The 17,734-nt window shown below is 49.1% G+C and overlaps 1 protein-coding gene across 2 annotated transcripts in view; it reads left to right on the forward strand.

Annotated features, from left to right (window-relative positions):
• Positions 1–17,734, forward strand: part of LOC119952964 (caskin-2-like) — a 320,000-nt gene that overhangs the window by 229,465 nt on the left and 72,801 nt on the right. The window lies entirely within an intron of this gene.

Consider the following 17,734-nt stretch of genomic DNA (forward strand, 5'->3'; position numbering starts at 1 on the left):
CCCCAGTAATTGACCCTTCTACCCTGGGAAAAAGCCTCTGACTATCCACTCTGACTATGCCCCTCATAATTTTGTAGACCTCTATCAGGTCGCCCCTCAACCTCCGTTGTTCCAGTGAGAACAAACCAAGTTTATTCAACCTCTCCTCATAGCTAATGCACTCCATATCAGGCAACATCCTGGTAAATCTCTTCTGCACCCTCTCTAAAGCCTCCACATCCTTCTGGTAGTGTGGCGAGCAGAGTTGAATACTATACTCCAAGTGTGGCCTTGGAGGAGTTGCTGTACAAGTGTGGGAATTCAGACCGTGGAGAATGACGCACAATCGCTGTCATCAAGGAGCAAGAATGGGCATCTGGATTGAGACGTGTGGAGAGAGTGGGCATTGGGATTGGGAATTGGGAGAACATAGAACATATCACAGAACAGGCCCTTCGGCCCTCGATGTTGTGCCGAGCATTGTTCAAAACCAAGATCAAGCTATCCCACTTCCTGTCATTCTGGTGTGCTTCATGTGCCTATCCCATAACCGTTTGAAAGTTCCTAAAGTGTTCGACTCCACTATCATAGCAGGCAGTCCATTCCACACCCTAACCACTTTCTGAGTAAAGAACCTACCTCGGACATCCCTCCTATATCTCCCACCCTGAACCTTATAGTTATGCCCCCTTGTAACAGCTATATCCACCCGAGGAAATAGTTTCTGAATGTCCACTCTATCTATCCCCCTCATCATCTTAAAAACCTCTATGAAGCCGCCTCTCATCCTCCTCCGCTCCAAAGAGAAAAGCCCTAGCTCCCTCAACCTTTCCTCATAAGACCTATCCTGCAAACCAGGCAGCATCCTGGTAAATCTCCTTTGCACCCTTTCCAATGCTTCTACATCCTTCCTATAATGAAGTGACCAGAACTGCAGACAATACTCCAAATGTCGTCTCACCAGGGTCATGTATAGTTGCTGCATAACCCCACGGCTCTTAAACTCAAGCCCCCTGTTAATAAACGCTAACACACTATATGCCTTCTTCACGGCTCTATCCACTTGAGTGGCAACCTTCAGCGATCTGTGGACATGAACCCCAAGACCTCTCTGTTCCTCCACATTCCCCTGCCATTGACCCTGTAATCCGCATTCAAATTTTTTCTACCAAAATGAATCACCTCGCACTTATCAGGGTTAAACTCCATCTGCCATTTTACAGCCCAGCTTTGCATCCTATCAATGTCTCTTTGCAGCCTACAACAGCCCTCCACCTCATCCACTACTCCACCAATCTTGGTGTCATCAGCAAACTTACCCACCCTTCAGCCCCCTCCTCCAAGCCATTGATAAAAATCACAAATAGCAGAGGATCCAGCACTGATCCCTGTGGTACACCGCTGGTAACTGGTCTCCAGTCTGAACATTTTCCATCCACCACCACTCTCTGTCTTCTATTTGATAGCCAGTTACTTATCCAATTGGTCAAATTTCCCTCAATCCCACATCTCCTTACTTTCTTCATAAGCCGACCATGGGGAACCTTATCAAACGCCTTACTAAAATCCATGTATACAACATCAACTGCTCTAACTTCATCGACACACTTAGTTACCTCCTCAAAGAATTCAGTCAAATTTGTGAGGCAAGACTTGCCCTTCACGAATCCCGTGTTGACTATCCCGGATTAAGCTGCATATTTCCAAATGGTCATAAATCTTATCCTACAGGACCTTTTCTATTAACTTACCGGCCACCGAAGTACGACTAACCGGCCTATAATTACCAGGGTAATTCCTATTCCCTTTCTTGAACAGAGGAACAACATTCACCACTCTCCAGTCCTCTGGCACTATCCCCGTGGACAGTGAGGACCCAAAGATCAAAGCCAAAGGCTCTGCAATCCCAACCCTTGCCTCTCAAAGAATCCTTGGATATATCCCATCTGGTCCAGGGGACTTGTCGATCCTAAGGTTTTTCAAAATTGCTAATACATCCTTCCTCAGAACATCTACCACCTACCCGCCTGTTTCACACTCTCATCCTCAAAAACATGGCCCCTCTCCTTGGTGAACACTGAAGAAAAGTATTCATTCAATGCCTCTCCTATTTCTTCTGACTCCATGCACAAGTTCCCACTACTGTCCTTGACCGGCCCTAACCTCACCCTGGTCATTCTTTTATTTCTCACATAAGAGTAAAAAGCCTTGGGGTTTTCCTTGATCCGACCTGCCAAGGACTTCTCATGCCCCTCCTAGCTCTCCTAAGCCCTTTTTTAGCGCATTCCTTGCTACCTTATAACCCTCAAGCGATCCAACTGAACCTTGTTTTCTCATCCTTACATACGCTTCCTTTTTCCTCTTGACAAGACATTCAACCTCTTTTGTGAACCATAGTTCCCTCACACGGCCATTTCCTCCCTGCCTGACAGGGACATACCTATCAAGGACACACAGTATTTGTTCCTTGAACAAGCTCCACTTTTCAATTGTGCCTTTCCCTGACAGTTTCTGTTCCCATCTTATGCTCCCAAATTCTTGCCTAATTGCATCATAATTACCCCTTCCCCAATTATAAACCTTGCCCTGCCATATGGCCCTATCCCTCTCCATTGCAATAGTGAAAGACACCGAATTGTGGTCACTATCTCCAAAGTGCTCTCCCACAAACAAATCTAACACTTGGCCCTGTTCATACCAAGTACCAAATCCAATGTGGCCCCACCTCTTGTTGGCCTATCCACATATTGTGTCAGGAAACCCTCCTGCACACACTGTACAAAAACTGCCCCATCTGAACTGTTCAACCTATTGAGGTTCCAATCAATATTTGGAAAGTTAAAGTCACCCATGACAACTACCCTGAGACCTCCACGCCTATCCTTAGAACTTAGAACAGTACAGCACAGAACAGGCCCTTCGGCCCTCAATGTTGTGCCGAGCAATGATCACCCTACTCAAACCCACGTATCCACCCTATACCTGTAACCCAACAACCCCTCCCCCTTAACCTTACTTTTTTAGGACACTACGGTCAATTTAGCATAGCCAATCCACCTAACCCGCACATCTTTGGACTATGGGAGGAAACCGGAGCACCCGGAGGAAACCCACGCACACATGGGGAGGACGTGCAGACTCCGCACAGACAGTGACCCAGCCGGGAATCAAACCTCGGACCCTGGAGCTGTGAAGCATTTATGCTAACCACCATGCTACCATGCTGCCTATCCATAATCTGTTTTGCAATTTCTTCCTCTACATCTCTATTACTATTTGCCTTGATCCAACCTATAAAAAACTCCTAACAATGTGACCGCTCCTTTCCTATTTCTAACTTCGGCCCATATTACCTCAGTAGGCAGATCCCCTTCGAACTGCCTTTCTGCAGCCGTTAAACTATCCTTGATTAACAATGCTACTGCTCCACCTCTTTTACCACCTTCCCTACTCTTACTGAAACATCTATACCCCGGAACTTCCAACAACCATTCCTGTCCCTGTTCTAACCATGTCTCCGTAATGGCCACAACATCATAGTCTCAAGTACCAATCCACGCTCCCAAGTTCACCTACCTTATTCCGGATGCTCCTTGCATTGAAGTAGACACACTTCAACCCACCTTTCTGTCTGCCGGTACAGTCCTGCGACCTTGATACCCTCCTCAGTACCTCACTACTCTCAACACTGGCTTCTGGACTACAGCTCGTTTTCCCATCCCCCTGACAAATTAGTTTAAACCCCCCTGAAGAGCCGTAGCGAGTTTCCCTCCCAGGATATTGGTGCCCCTCTGGTTCAGGTGCAAACCATCCTGTATGTGTAGGTCCCACCTTCCCCAGAATGTGCTCCAATTATCCACATAAATGAAACCCTCCCTCCTACACCATCCCTGCAACCACGTGTTTATCTGCACTCTCTCCCTGTTCCTCACCTCGCTAGCACGTGGCACCGGCAACAAACCAGAGATGACAACATGGTTTGTCCTGGCTCTCAGCTTCTACCCTAGCTCCCCAAATTCCTATTTTAAATCCCTGTCCCTTCTCTTACCTATGTTGTTGGTACCGATGTGTACTTGTGGCTGTTCCCCCTCCCCCTTAAGGATTCTGAAAACACGGTCCGAGAAGTCACGGACCCTGGCACCCGGGAGGCAACATTCCATCCGTGAGTCTCTTTCGTTGCCACAGAACCGTCTATCTATCCCTCTAACTATCGAGACCCCAATAACTATTGCTCTCCTGCTCTCGCTCCTTCCCTTCTGAGCCACAGGTACGGACTCAATGCTGGAGATTCGTTCACCGTGGCTTACCCCTGGTAGGTCGTCCCCCTCAACAGTATCCAAAACGGTATACTTGTTACTGAGGGGAACGACCACAGAGGATCCCTGCACTGACTGCTTCCTTCCAGCCCCTCTCACCGTCACCCATCTATCTTGATTCTTCGGAGTAACTACATCCCTGAAGCTACTATCTATGACCACCTCTGCCTCCCGAATGATCCGAAGTTCATCCAGCTCCAGCTCCAGTTCCCTTACGTAGTTTCTGAGGAGCTGGAGGTGGGTGCACTTCCCACAGGTGTAATCAGCAGAGACATTGACGGCATCCCTCACCTCAAACATTCTGCAGGAGGAGCATTTCACTGCCTTCCCTGCCATCCCCCCTAAATAAAACTAGAAAAAGAAAGAAAGAGAGAATGGGCATTAGGATTGAGACGTATGGAGAGGGTGGACATCGGCATTGCGAATTGGGAGAATGTCCATCGGGATTGAGATGTGTGGCGAGAATAGGCATGGGGATTGGGAATTGTGGCAAGAATGGGCATTGGGATTGAGATGTCTGGAGGGAGTGAGCAAATGGGATTCGGAATTGTGGCAAGAATGGGTATTGGGATTGAGAAGTGCGGGATTCGGTGTAACAGCCATATTTAACCATGGACCTTGATACCATGTTTCAGGGTCTGGTTCAGGATGGCTGAGTTTTGTTTTTCTTTCCATTTTCTATTTTTCATTAGAAGTGGCAGAGGCAAGAGGTTGCTACTCAGAGCTGCTGAGAAAATTGGTCTTTTTGAAACAAGTCAAAGAAATTAAATGCGGCATTTCCACTCTATTCCATAACGGGCAGAGGTGGCAAAACACAAAGAATTTATATGTTCATCCCTGGATTTAATTTCCTCATGTAGTGCCTTACAATCCTGGGATTTTTAATCAAAGGTAAACTCTTCAGAGTAACTACTTATTGCCAGTGCTCTCTGTACAGACCTCTGCAATCCAGAACTGTAGGAACGGGGTAATTCCCACACACCCAGTCACGGAGCTGCATTTCACAATTGGAATGTAGGACATCTATTTGCATATTCAAGTTGCTCCCCACCACTTTTTGCAGATGGGGAGGTCAATCTGTCATGCACTACAAATGTAGACCACTGCTTTTGCCCAGAACAGCAATGAAAGTCAAACCAAGGGCCTTTTAGAGACACGGTAGCACAGGGAGTTATGTTATCAGACTAGCAATCCAGAGAACACAAGACCAAATCCCACCATGGCCTTTATAAAAAAAAATAAAAACATTTAGCGTACCCAATTATTTTTTACCAATTAAGGGGCAATTTAGCGTGGCCAATCCACCTAACCTGCACATCTGGGGCCTCACGGTAGCATGGTGGTTAGCATCAATGCTTCACAGCTCCAGGGTCCCAGGTTCGATTCCCGGCTGGGTCACTGTCTGTGTGGAGTCTGCACGTCCTCCCCGTGTGTGCGTGGGTTTCCTCCGGGTGCTCCGGTTTCCTCCCACAGTCCAAAGATGTGCGGGTTAGGTGGATTGGCCATGCTAAATTGCCCGTAGTGTAAGGTTAATGGGGGGATTGTTGGGTTACGGGTATACGGGTTACGTGGGTTTAAGTAGGGTGATCATTGCTCGGCACAACATCGAGGGCTGAAGGGCCTGTTCTGTGCTGTACTGTTCTATGTTCTATCTTTGGGTTGTGGGGGCGAAACCCACGCAGACACGGGGAGAACGTGCAAACTCCACACGGACAGTGACCCAGGACCGGGATTCGAACCCAGGTCCTCAGCGCCGTAGGCAGCAATGCTAACCACTGTGCCACCGTGCTGCCCAACATCATGGCCTTTTGAGAGTTTGAATTCAGTTCCTTTAAAAGAAACATGGAAATGTTGGATTGTGGTTAAAAACTCACTTGCTTTGCTTCATGTTCTTTCGGGAAGGAAACTTGCCACCTTTGCCTGGTCTGACCTACTCCTGCCTCACGTCAACATTATTGACGTTTAACTTCCCTCTGAAATGGCCGTGCAAGCCACTCGGGTTGTGCCAAACCGTTACGGTGACAGGAATTTAAGAAGGATCCCCACCTCCGCCTTCCAGCAGCTACTCGGGATGATTTAGAAATGCCAGCCTTACCAGTGTGGGCAATATAACAAGAATGATTTTCTTTTTTTTAAATAAATTTAGAGTACCCAATTATTTTTTTCCAATTAAGGGGCAATTTAGCATGGCCAATCCAGCTAGACTCCAAATCTTTGGGTTGTGGGGGTGAAACCCACGCAGACATGGAGAATGTGCAAACTCCACACGGACAGTGACCCAGAGCCAGGATCGAACCTGGGACCTTGGCGCCGTGAGGCAGCAGGTATTGTGCTGCCTGAAAGATTTTCTTTATAAAACTCCTCCCTGAATCATCATGACTCAGTCACACTCAGCTTGCTCTGCACACTCCTATGCTGTGATGTTTTTGTCTAAAGTCTATGCTTTTGTAAAAGGACATTTTGGTTAAAATGAAGTGCTATATGAAAAGCTGCCAGTAGGGTGAGCTGGAGGTGGAGTCCCTGATGTATTTCTCTTTTGTGCAAGAATAAAGGAGGCTTTCCTGTTTTGGCGGGCAGTTCAGTTCAGAAGCAGTTGTATGTTTTTGCGATTGTATTCTTAATTGTTTAAAAGTGACAAAACACTTCATTTCCACTGCTGTTTGCTGCATTTGAAATGAGAAGGCTGCGTTGTCTGTTGTCCCCTTTTCTTTATTTAAACGCTGTAATTGCAGGAATGTAGCTGAGGATGAGGAATTATAATTTCTGCAGCATAGTTACTGGCGAGCTCAATTTGAGACTTTTCAATGTAATAGAATCAATGTTCCTGACAGCAGTCATGAGGACTTTGAATAAACTGCCTAAATACTGGGGGATTTGTGCATCCACAGGATTCCCCTGAGGGGTGAGGGGATGAATTTTAATGAGGAATGAACAAAAAGCTCTGAGCTAGTAGACAGATTCAGTGAAGTAATACATACAGGCACACACTGTCAGTGTCTGACAGCCAGACTAGTGTTTGATAGTGAGCGAATTTGACTTTATTTTGACAAATTTGCTTTCACATAAAAAGGCGCAATCTTTTCAGAATAAATGTGCTTCAGACATTTCCTCTCCAATACTATGGAAAAGACTCCCTAAATGAGAGGCACTGTAGTCTTTGTATAAAATAACAAGCAGCAAAGTTTGACAGACAAGGCTTTGATGTTTTAACATTATTGTAGCTCAGGAGAGTAGCAAAACCGTTTGATTCCTCTGGGTAATATTTATTTTCAGAAAGTTATTGATAAAAGTTCCACATGAAAGACTTCTAATGAAACCAAAACTAGCAAAATCAAGAATCAGGATTGAGACTGGTTCAAGGTGGTGATAAAACACTGAGGGAAAGGCAGGTGGGGGAGTTGGCGCTGCCAAATTTGTTGTATTATTGCTGGGCGGCCATTTGGAGAAGCTGTTGGGTGATTTGGGAATCAGGAGGTTAGTTGTGTACAGGTGGAGTTGGGGTCATGTTGAGGGACAGGTCTTGAGGCCTTGGTGATAGCATCTCTGCCGTTTACAGCAGCAAAATGTTCTGTGAATCCGGTGGTAATCTCCAAGTTGAAAATATGGTGGCAACACCATCAGCATTTTAAGATGAGGGTGGTGTCAGGTGGGTCCCAATCTATAGGGACCACTTATTTGATCTGGCAAAATTGGATGTTACATTCAGTGGAAGGGAGTGGAAGGACAAGGGGCTGGAGAGGGTGAGGGATTTGTTTCTGAAGGCCTGGTTTGCGAGTTGTGAGGAGTGGAAGGAGAAAGCAGAAATAGGGTGATGGGATAGGTTCAGATATTTCCAGGTGCGGGACTTTGTTCGGTGGGCATTCCCCAATTTGCGGAGGCACTGCCGTCTACCTTGCTGGAAAGGATACTCTCGTGTGCGGGGTCGGATGAGAGCAGTCTGGGATATATAGGCGGATCATAGGGGAAGAGTAGATTTTGGTGGATAGGCTGAAGGCAAGGTGGGAGGAGGAGCTAGGGCCCATTTGGAGGAGGTGGTGTGGACCTTCTTGCACAAGGTTGAGTTTGATGGAACTGAAGGTGGTGTTCAGGGTGCACCTCACCAGAGCCAGGATGAGTTGATTTTTTGAGGGGGTCAAGAATAAGTGAGAGAGGTGCTCGAGGGGACCTGCTCACCATACACAATATTCTGGACCTGTCCCAAGCTCGTGGGTTATTGGGGGTCCTTTTTCCGCACCTTATCGGCAATCCTAAATATTGACTTAGAGCCCTGGCCATTAGTATTCGGGAGTCGGACCAATCACAGATGAGGACGGGGGGGGGGGGGGGGGGGGGGGGGTTGGGGGGGGGGGGGGGGGTGTGTGTGGATGCGTTAGTTTTCGCATCGCCGGTGACCCGGTGACGGTTACTGCTGAGCTGGAGGGAGGCGATGCCATCCAGTGCCGAAGCCTGGCTGTGTTATTTGATGGAATTCTTGTACCTCGAGAAGGGCAAAGCCATGGTTAGGGGGTCAATTGATGGGTTCCAGCATAGATGGCAGCCGTTCATATGGCACTTTAAACATCTGGTCATTGTTAGCTGTTGGTATGGGGAATCATAGAATTTACAGTGCAGAAGGAGGCCATTCGGCCCATTGTGTCTGCACTGGCCCTTGGAAAGAGTACCCTACCTAAGCCACACCTCCACCCTATCCCGCAACCCAGTAACCCCACCCAATCTTTTTGGGCACCAAGGGCAATTTAGTATGGCCAATCCACCTAACCTGCACATCTTTGGACTGTGGGAGGAAACCAGCGCATCCGGAGGAAACCCACGCAGACACGTGACCCAAGCCAGGAATCGAACCTGGGACCCTGGAGCAATGAAGCTACTATGCTAACCACTGATCTACCATGCCTCCGTGAAAGTGGGGGAGAGGTGGTTAGTGACGGGGGGGTGGGGGGGGGGGGGGGGGGGGGGGGGGGGGGAATTGTCCTGAGTGGCATTTCTGTTATTGGGGTTCCTGTTACTCTTGTTGCTTGTATTTTCTGATAAATGTATGGCTACTGTTGTATTTTGTAAACTTTTTAATATAAAATGTTAACATTTCAATTAAAAATATTATTTTTAAAATGGTGGCAAAAGTAGAAAACACAGTCTGCCTCAGAGGTATAATGGCTGTTGAAATGTTGAGTGGAGTCCTTGACTCTCTAATCTTCTCAAAATGTGATAAAGAACAAAAATCAGATGTTAGGTTGTTCAAATTTGGTGATGCCGTTAAAATGGGGAGATCAGTATTGAAGGAGGATATAGAATTGAGCAACTTAACACTGAAAACAATAACATATTTCACAAGATTGAAAGATGTGAGTCGCGAGTGTGAGGTGAATTGACTTAGGGCAATATCTGAGTATAATAGTGATCCTTCATTCAATGTCAGGGAATCTGGGAGGGTGAGTCTAACCAGCTGAAAGAATGTTCAAATTGATATTATTTGAACAAGGTACACTATTCAGACTATAGGAACATGAATAGGCCGTTCAGCTCCTCTAAACTGTTCTGCCATGTAATCAAATCAGGTGAAATGTGGAGTATGATGCTCAATTCTGGCTGTATTGGAGAGGGTGCAGAATGAAGGACCAGAACGGACCCTCAACATTACCAGAATGAGCTGCGAGAAATAATTTACAGGATGTGAGCTTGCAGTTATTGCCCATCCCTAATTATCCTTGCGAATGCAGTGGTTAGGGTGGCACGGTGGTTAGCACTGGGGCTACGGCGCTGAAGACCGGGTTCGAATCCCGGCCCTGGGTCACTGTCCATGTGGAGCTTGCACATTCTCCCCGTGTCTGAGTGTTTTTCACCCCCACAACCCAAAGATGTGCTGGTTAGGTGGATTGGCCACGCTAAATTGCCCCTTAATTGGAAAAAAAATATTAATTGGGTACTCTAAATTTATTTTTAAAATGAGAATGCCAGTGGTCAGCTTCCTTCTGGAACTGCTGCAATCCCTGAGGTGCAGGTACACCGACAGTGCTGATAGGGAAGAAGTTACAGGTTTTGACCCAGTGACAGTGAAGGATCAGCGATGAGTTTCCAAGTCGAGGTGGTGAGTGACTTGGAGGGGAACCTCCAGGTGGTGGGGTTCCCAGCTATCTGCTGCTCTTGTCTTTCTAGATGGTAGTGGTTATGGATTTGGAAAGTGCTGCCTAAGAAACCTTGATGAGTTCCTGGTATATCTTGTAGATGGTACACACGACTGCCACTGTTCATCGGTGGTAGAGGGAATGAATGTTTGTGGAAGGGATGGCAATTAAGTGGGCCGCTTTCTCCTGGATGGTGCTGAGCTTTTTGAGTGTTGTTGAAGCTGCACTCATCCACGCAAATGGAGAGTATTCCATGACACTCCTGACTTGTGCGTTGTAGATGGTGGAGAGATTTTGGGGAGTCAGGTAGTGAGTCACTAGTCGCATGATTCCTAGCCTTTGACCTGCTCTTGTAGCCACAGTATTCATATGGCGAGTCCAGTTCAGTTCCTGGTCAACGATAACCCCCAGTATATTGATAGTGGGGGATTCAGTGATGAAGAAATGAAATGAAAATGAAAATCGCGTATTGTCACGAGTAGGCTTCAATGAAGTTACTGTGAAAAGCCCCTAGTCGCCACATTCCGGCGCCTGTCCGGGGAGGCTGGTACGGGAATCGAACCGTGCTGCTGGCCTGCTTGGTCTGCTTTAAAAGCCAGCGATTTAGCTGAGTGAGCTAAACCAGCCCCTTAGTGCCATTGAATGTCAAGGAGAGTAGAGAATCAAAGGTGAAATCTCATTAATGTCTAACATTATGAAAGTAAAAGTTTCATGTGTCGCAGGCATTCATTGATGAATATTTCCCTTCCTAACAGCACTGTGGGTGTACATAACCACGGGGCTGCAGTGCTTCAAGAAGGTGGCTCATATCCATCGTCTCAAGGGAAATTGGAGATCGACAGTAAATGCTGGCCTAGTTACTAACACCCACATTCCACCAAAGAATAAACTTTTAAAAAATGTTCCTTACCTGTTTCCTGTGACACTTGGGCAGGCGATAGGGTGGTGGTATTGTAACCAGAGACCCAGAATAATGTTCTGGGGTCTAGGGTTTAAGTCCTACCAGGGCAGAGGGTGACGTTTGAATTCAATAGAAATCTGGAATTAAAAGTCTAATGATGACTGTTAGGATATCAGACCAGGCCTCAACTTTGGTTACGGTCCCAGCAATTTTTCTATTTCTGTAAAACTGTGAGGAAAGTATATTTCACTCCAGGAGTGATGACTCTGTAAAACTTTAATTTAAACAAAGAATTAACCTTATTAACATCAAAGAAATAGCTTTACAATTATACAGTTAAACAGTATCTGCACTTTCCACTAGTTCCAATTAAGCAACCCAATGCAAATTAAATGCCACTTAACAAAACAGATTTACTTGCTTACCTTTGCAGACCTTTTGGAGAGATTTTCTTGCAAGAGCAGATCCAGTGCACTTTTGCTCAACCTAACAGCATTTGGCAAAACTGCTGTTCAACTTAAAATCCGATAACAGACTGCTAAATTACAGACACGCCTGAGGAAGGAGCTGCGCTCCGAAAGCTCGTGTTTGAAACAAACCTGTTGGACTTTAACCTGGTGTTGTAAGACTTCTTACTGTGCACACCCCAGTCTAACGCCGGCATCTGCACATCAAATTACAGACAGACCTGGCTCCTCCTATTCATTACATAATGTGTATCCCACTACGTTCCATGGCCATCTTAGCTCGGACTAAATACAATCCTTCAGAGGTTATCTACCCTCCAGGGAATCTCCAGCAATCTCAACGTTTTTCCATTAGCCCCTTATCCATAACCAAGTAAGCAGTTGGAATGAAAGATTGCCTCACCTTTTACGACTCTTTAATTACAGCTTTAGCAGCCGCACGTCTGGTATGTAATTTTAAACCAGGGTTTTTAATAACATTACTGGCGCAAATATGAAATATAATATATAACAATTTCTACATTCTTCACAATGATTATTAACCATTGTCGATTGTCATAAAAACTCATCTGGTTCACGCCCCTTTCGGGTAGGAAATCTGCCTTCCACATCTGTTCTGGCCTACATGCAATTCCAGACCCACAGCAATGTGGTTGATTCTTAAACGCCTATTGAAATTACTTGGCAAGCCCCTCAGTTAAAGGAATTTTAGGGATGGGCAATGAATGTTGTCTTAACCAGAGACACCTACGAATGAATAAAAAAAATCCTTAGTTGTTAATGATGTCCTTATTTTTAGGAAACAGCACATCATCAAACTCACCATGAGCAATGTCATTGGATATCTGCCAGTTAAACATTCAGTGGTGCATTTTTAGGGAAGTCCATGTTATCATATCAAGACAAACAGGAAAAGGAGAAGTAAAGGATTTAGGGTTAAAACTGTCGGATATGGAATCAATGGGAAGGTTTGGGTACTTGGTGGGGGGGTTCAAATGGCTCTTCTGAAAGTTGTCTTTGTTGATGTTTAACAGATAATACATTTCAAAAACACCTGTGGGACGTAGATTAATCCCAGGAAATTATGTATATGTCTGTAGGCTAGAGGGGGGGGGGGAGAGTTATTTGGTAATCCAATTTCCTGTTTGTGTTGACTCTGACCGCTGTGGGTGTTAACTCTGACCCCTGTGGGTGTTAACTTTGACCCCTGTGGGTGTTAACTCTGACCCCTGTGGTTGTTAACTCTGACCCCTGTGGGTGTTAACTCTGACCCCTGCGGGTGTTAACTCTGACCCCTGTGGGTGTTAACTCTGACCGCTGTAGACTTCTGGTTGCGGCTATGCCTGGGTAGGTCGCACGTTTGGCATCTCCCACCGTGAATGGACTTTTGGGCCCTTCTAAGGAGCCCCAGCTGCACTTGGACGATGATCCCCGGTGTGGGAAGGCAGCAGTGAGGTTTCCCCAGCACTATATGGAGTGGGCCAGGAGCTGAGCGGTCAAAATAGTGGCACTAGAGAAGAGAGGAGAACGGGTGCGAAAAAGCAAGATGGCGGTGGGCGGAGACCAGGCAGCGTGGGCTCAGTGGTCGCGGGAGCAGCAGGAGTTTCTGAAGAGCTGCTTTGCGGAATTGAAGGCAGAGATGTTGGCCCCTATGAAGGCGTCGATTGAAAGGCTGGTGGAGACCCAGAGGATGCAGGGGACAGCGATTAAAGAGCAGCAGCAGAAGGCCTCTGATAACGAGGACGAGATCCTGGGCCTGGCGGTGAAAGTGGAGGCGCACAAGGCGCTGCATAAAAAAATGGCAGGTGAAATTCGAGGATCTGGAGAACAGGTCGAGGAGGAAGAATCTGCGGATTCTGGGTCTCCCTGAAGGTGTGGAGGGGTTGGATGCTGGGGCGTATGTGGCTACGATGCTGAGTACGCTGATGGGTGCGGGAGCCTTCCCGAGGCCCCTGGAGCTGGATGGGGTGCACAGAGTCCTGGTGAGTAGGCCGAGGGTGAATGAGCCGCCAAGAGCTGTGGTGGTGAGGTTTCACCGACAGGAAGTGTGTCTTGAGATGGGCGAAGAAGGAACGGAGCAGCAGGCGGGAGAATGCTGAAATTGCATTTACCAGGACTGGAGTGCAGAGCTGGCCAAGAAGAGGGCAGGATTCAATCGGGCCAAGGCGGTTCTCCACGGAAAGGGGGTGAGGTTCGGGCTGTTGAAGCTGGCGCGTCTGTGCGTCATGTATCAGGACCGACACCACTACTTTGATATGCCAGACGAGGCGTGGACCTTTATCAAAAATGAGAAGCTGGATTCAAATTAGTGGTTTGTAGCATGCTATGGGGGATGTTGGGGAGTGGGAGGGGGCGATATATGTGTTTTCTGTGTGTGTGTGTGTGTGTTGGTTTGGGAGGGGGTTGCTCCCAGCGTTCCATGGGGGGGGTGAGTGGGCCGGAGACCCTGGGGATTGGGGCGAGGCTACAGGAGGAAGGAGTTGCGCCATAGGGGGAGGGGCGGCCCAGGAGGGGAGCGCGGGCTTTCTTTTACCGCGGAAAGTGGGGGTGGGGCCTGATGCGGGGGGGGGGGCGGTACTGGGTTGCTGTCCACATCGGTTTGTAGGGGGAGTGGAGGGGGGGGACTTGGGCCACCCCACTTTGGTGGGGAGTGGGCGGGGGACTTTGACGGGGAATGTAACGGGGATCGGTGGCAGAGGTGGGAGCGGCCGGGGTCAGCAGGAGTCAGCTGACTTACGCGAGTGCAATGGGGGGAGCAGAGGGGCTAAGCGATTGCTTGGCCGGGGGAGGGGCGGTTGGGGGGGGGGGGGGGACTGGGTTGCTGCTGTACTGAATGAGGGGGAGCTGGAGGTAAGAGGGAGAGTCGGGGCGGGGAGCCTCTGCCTGGGGGGGCTGGAGAGTGTGGGAGGCGTGTGCACGTGGCTGGCCTAAAAAAGGAGATGGCTAGTCGGGGGGGGGGTTAGTCCCCCGATCCGGCTGAATGGGCCGGTCAAGAGGGCCCGGGTGTTGGCGCACTTAAAGGGACTTAAGGCAGATGTAGCCATTTTGTAGGAGGCGCACCTGAATGTTGCGGATCAGACCAGGCTGAGGAAGTGATGGGTGGGGCAGGTCTTTCACTCAGGGTTGGACGCGAAGAACAGGGGGGGCCGCAATCTTGGTGAGCAAGCGGGTGACTTTTGAGGCGGCGTATATTGTGGCGGATAAAGGGGGCTGATATGTGATGGTGAGTGGTAGGCTGCAGAGAGCCCGGGTGGTGGGCTTTGTGAATGTATATGCCCCAAATTGGGACGATGCAGGGTTCATGAAGCGGATGTTAAGCTGGATCCTGGGTCTGGAGGCAGGGGAGTCTGATAATGGAGGGTGGGGGGGGGGGGGGGGCTTTAACACAGTACTGGATCCGGCGCTGGATCGGTCTAGGTCTAGGTCGGGTAAGAGGCCGGCTGCGACCAAGGTCCTGAGGGGGTTTATGGATCAGATGCGGGGAGTGGATCCATGGACGTTTGCTAGGCCAAGGGCGAGGGAGTTCTCCTTCTTTTCCCATGTGCACAAGGCGTACTCGCGGATAGACTTTTTCGTGGTGAGCAGGGCACTGATCCCGAGAGTGGAGGGGATGGAGTATTCAGCCATTGCGATTTTGGATCACGGCCCGCACTGGGTGGAGCTGGAGTTGGGGGAAGAGAGGGGCCAGCGCCCGCTGTGGCGCATGGACGTGAGATTGTTGGCGGATGAGGAGGTCTGAGGGCGGGTCCGGGGGTGCATTCAAAGGTATATGGCAGTGGGGAGGTCCCGGTGAGTGTGGTCTGGGGGGCGCTGAAGGCAGTGGTCATAGGGGAGATAATTTCAATCAAGGCTCACAGAGAAAAGAGGGAGAGGACGGAGAGGGAGAGATTGGTGGGGGAGATACTGAGGGTGGATAGGAGATATGCGGAATCCCCCGAGGAGGGGCTGCTGAAGGAGCGCCGGAGCCTCCAAACGGAGTGGAGGAGGAGCAGGTGGAAGGTTGGGTGCCCCAATTGGGATGGAGGAGCTGGTTAAGGGGTTGGGGAGTATGCAGGCGGGCAAAGTCCCGGGACCGGATGGGTTCCCGGTTGAGTTCTATAGGAAATTCTTGGAACTCTTGGGCCCATTGCTGTTGAGAACATTTAACGAGGCGAAAGAAAAAGGAACTCTTCCCCCGACGATGTTGCAGGCTCTGATCTCGCTTATCCTCAAGCGGGACAAGGACCCGCTGCAATGTGGCTCGTAGAGGCCGATCTCACTCCTCAATGTGGATGCCAAGTTGTTGGAGAAGGTCCTGGCCACTATGGCGCTGAGGGAATCCAGAAACTGGAGGGGTTTGGTTCGGGGGCTGGGGGGGAGCACCATGTCTCACTATATGCGGATGACCTGCTTCTCTACATTGCGGATCTGGTGGAGGGGATGGGGGAGATCATGCAGACCCTAAGGGAGTTTGGAGACTTCTCGGGATATAAGCACAACGTTGGGAGGAGCGAGCTCTTTGTGGTGCATGCGAGGGGCCAGGATAAGAGGTTGGAGGAGCTGCCGATCAAGATGGTGGAGAGGAGTTTTCGGTATTTGGGTATCCAGGTGGTCAAGAGCTGGGGGGTCTTGCATAAGCTCAATCTGGCACGGTTGGTGGACCAGATGGAGGAGGACATCAGAAGATGGGACATGCTGCCACTCTCCCTGGTGGGCTAGGTGCAATCGGTTAAGATGACCATCCTCCCTAGGTTCTTGTTAGTGTTTCAGTGCCTGCCTATTCTCAACCCTAAGGCCTTTTTCAAGCAGGTGAGCAAGAGTATTATGGGATTTGTGTAGGCAAATAAGAACCCGAGGGTTAAGAGACTGTTCTTGGAGCGCAACCGGGGGGGGGGGGGCTGGCGGGCTGGCGATGCCGAACCTGTGCAGCTACTACTGTGCAGCAAATGTGTTGATGATTCTGAAATGGGTAATGGAGGGGGAGGGGGCGGCGTGGAAAAAACTAGAGGCGGCGTCCTGTGTAGGTACTAGCCTGGGGGCACTGGTGACGGCACCGTTGCCACTTCCGCCGACGCGGTATACCACTAGCCCGGTGGTGGCGGCGATGCTGAGGATTTGGGGGCAATGGAGACGGTATAGGAGGGAGACGAGGGCCTCAGTCTGATCCCCGATACGGAACAACCATAGGTTTGCTCCGGGTAGGATAGATGATGGATTCCTCAGCTGGCACCGGGCGGGAATCAGAAGGATGGGGGATTTATTCATCGACGGGACTTTTGCAAGTCTGAGGGCGCTGGAGGAGAAATTTGGGTTACCCCCAGGAAATGCCTTCAGGTATATGCAGGTTCGGGTGTTCGCACTGCTTGCCCGGAAGATACAGGACAGGATGATTTTGAGCGTGTGGGTCGGAGAGGGTAAGATCTCGGAGATATACCAGGAGCTGCAGGAGGCGGAGGCACCCTCGGTGGAGGAGCTGAAGGGCAAGTGGGAGGAGGAGCTGGGTGAGGAGCTGGATGAGGGCCTGTGGGCTGACGCCCTGGGCAGGGTCAATTCCTCCTCATCTTGCGGCAGTCTCAGCCTGATCCAGTTTAAAGTGGTACACATTGCGCATATGACAGGGGCGAGGATGAGTACGTTTTTTGGGGTGGAGGACAGGTGTGTGAGGTGTTTGGGAGTCCAGCAAATCACATCCATATATTCTGGGCGTGCCCGGTGCTTGCAGAGTTTTGGGAGGGCTTTGCAAAGGCTATGTCCAAGGTCTTGGATACTCGGGTAAAACCAAGTTGGGGGATAGCAATATTTGGTGTATCGGATGATCCGGGAGTGTTGGAGTCGAAAGAGGCTGGAGTCCTGGCCTTTGCCTCCTTGGTAGCCCGGAGAAGGCTCTTGTTAATGTGGAGGGACGCAAATCCTTTTTGGAGTGTTTTGTAAATTTATTGAAAAACTTTGAATAAATATATATTTTTAAAA

Source organism: Scyliorhinus canicula, chromosome 18 (genome assembly GCF_902713615.1).
Source record: "Scyliorhinus canicula chromosome 18, sScyCan1.1, whole genome shotgun sequence".
NCBI classification, from domain to species: domain Eukaryota; kingdom Metazoa; phylum Chordata; class Chondrichthyes; order Carcharhiniformes; family Scyliorhinidae; genus Scyliorhinus; species Scyliorhinus canicula.